Raw genomic sequence first — 2,749 nt, 5'->3', positions numbered from 1 at the left:
CGGTGTGACCAACCTGAAAATCTCGGCCCACCAAAGCCTAGGCTTGATAAGGTTTTCTCATCTCGGTACCATCGAGTTGTCATTTTCGGCCTCACCGAGTTTTAGTGTCTACTGACATTTATGGAACTCGGTGGGACCAAAAATTCCATCCCGGTGTCACCGACAGCTAGGATATATATATATATATATATATATATATATATATATATATATATATATATATATATATCACGGACCCGATGGTTGGAAAAATTCTTCAAATGTTGCCTCCCACACCTCCTTGCTGTTGCACCCTAGTCCCGTGGACATCGCCTTGAATCTCCCATGCCCCCTCGCCACCGGAGTCTTCGCCGTCAACGAGAATCTTCATCGCCATCGCTGCTGTAGCGGATCCATCACCAAGCTAGGGTATGGATCCGACCCCTTTTTGTGCTCCAAATCCTGATTCTTGCACAATTAGGCTATGATGAAAGAAGTCCACTTCTCCACTCATTCTATCCAGAAGAAAAACCTCGTAGATTAGAGAACAATGGGTTCTTAGGGTTAGCCATCAGCAAGACTGAATCTCGAAGTCACCGATTCAAAAAAGTTGGTATTACTTATTTTGTTTTAGGGCTACGGAGAATGGTCTTGGTGAAACCAAGTTCTCCTATTAGATGAAACCGAAAAGGGTGCCAAGTTTCTGTTAATGAGAACATTAGTCTTGTTGGCTCGGAATTTTTTTACTCGGTGGAACCGAAATCCCTTTTTGCTCAATGTTAAACCTAACTTTTTAGAGTTCAAATTTTTGAAAACTTTTGACTTTTGTGATACTCATCCTTTCTAGCTCCTCCATATCTTTTCAGAGGGTTGATACGTCTCCAACGTATTTATAATTTTTGATTGTTCCATGCTATTATATTATCATTCTTGGATGTTTTACAATCATTTTATAGTCATTTTATATCAGTTTTTGGTACTAACCTATTGACATAGTGCCAAGTGCTAGTTGCTGTTTTCTGCATGTTTTTTTACATTGCAGGAAATCAATACCAAACGGAGTCCAAACGCAGCGAAACTTTTTGTGAATTTTTTGGGCCAGAAGACATCCAGTGGGCCAGGAACACACCTGAGGGGAGCTCCCATGGGAGAATAACCCACCAGAGCACGCTTGGGGGGCCAGACGTGCCCCGGTGGGTTGTGCCGTCCTCGTTGGCCTCCCGCATCGCCTCTTTGCTCTATAAATACCTCAATATTCTAGAAACCCTAAGAGGGGGGACGAAAATCAATTCCAGCCGTCGCAGAGTCCAGAAACACCATATCCAATCTAGACACCATCACAGAGGCGTTCATCATGTCTATTGGTGCCTCTCTGATGATGCGTGAGTAGTACTTTGTAGACCGACGGGTCCGTAGTTAGTATTAAGATGGATTCCTCTCTCTCTCTCTCTCTTGATTATCAATATAATGGTCTCTTGGAGATCCATCTGATATAAGTCTTATTGCGGTGTGTTTGTTGGGATCCGATGAACTTTGAGTTTATGATCAGATCTATGTTTTTATCCATGAAATTTATTTTATTCTTCTTTGATCTCTTATATGCGTGATTGATTATAGCCTCATATTTATTCTCTGATATTTGGGTTTTGTTTGGCCAACTTGATCTATTTATCTTGCAATGGGAAGAGGTGCTTTGTGATGGGTTCGATCTTATGGTGCTTGATCCCAGTGACAGAAAGGGAAACGACACGTATGTATCGTTGCTATTAAGGACAACAAGATGGGGTCTATTTCTACATAAATAGATCTTGTCTACATCATTTCATCATTCTTATTGCATTCTTCGTTTTTCGATAATCTTAATACACTAGATGCATGCTGGATAGCGGTCGATGTGTGGAGTAATAGTAGTAGATGCAGACAAGAGTTGGTCTACTAATCTTGGACGTGATGCCTACATAATGATCATTGCCTGGATATCATCATGATTATTTGAAGTTCTATCAATTGCCCAACAGTAATTGTTTTCCCACCGTTTGCTATTTTTCTCAAGAGAAGCCACTAGTGAAACCTACGACCCCGGGGTATCTTTTCATCATATTTGCCTTTGCGATCTATTTTCCTTTGCTTTTATTTTCAGATATATTAGACCAAAAATACAAAAATACCTTGCTGCAATTTATTTGTTCCGCGATCTATTTATCCTATCTACCACTTTGACCTCACATTATTTGCCTATCTTGAGGCGTCGTACCCGAAAGGGATTGACAACCCCTTTAACACGTGGGTTGCGACTATTTGTTATTTGTGTGCAGGTGTTGTTTACGTGGTGTGAGGAGGTTCTCCTACTGGTTTGATAACCTTGGTCTCATAACTGAGGGAAATACCTACCGTCGCTATACTATATCATCCCTTCCTCTTTGGGGAAATACTGACGTAGTTCTTGCAGACATCAAAAGGAATTTTTGGCGCCATTGCTCGGGAAGATCAAGTCAAGACAGTCTCCCGCCAACGTGCCAAATTCTGGCGCCGTTGCTGGGGAGGATCTTCAACATCGACCAGGTTCCTAATCGAAAATCTCATCTCCTCGCAATTTACATTATTTGCCTTTTGCCTCTCGTTTTCCTCTCCCCCACTTCACAAAAAGTTGCCGTTTTATTCGCCCTCTTTCTGTTTGCCTTTTTGCTTGCTTTCTATCTTTGCTTGTGCTGCCATGTGTCTTCTATTTGCTTGCATATTCGCTTGCTAAAAATCTATTGATATGGATCCT

The sequence above is a fragment of the Hordeum vulgare genome, chromosome 7H, assembly GCF_904849725.1.
Source record: "Hordeum vulgare subsp. vulgare chromosome 7H, MorexV3_pseudomolecules_assembly, whole genome shotgun sequence".
Classification (NCBI taxonomy): Eukaryota; Viridiplantae; Streptophyta; class Magnoliopsida; order Poales; family Poaceae; genus Hordeum; species Hordeum vulgare.
Note: the sequence above shows the minus strand (reverse complement) of the source record.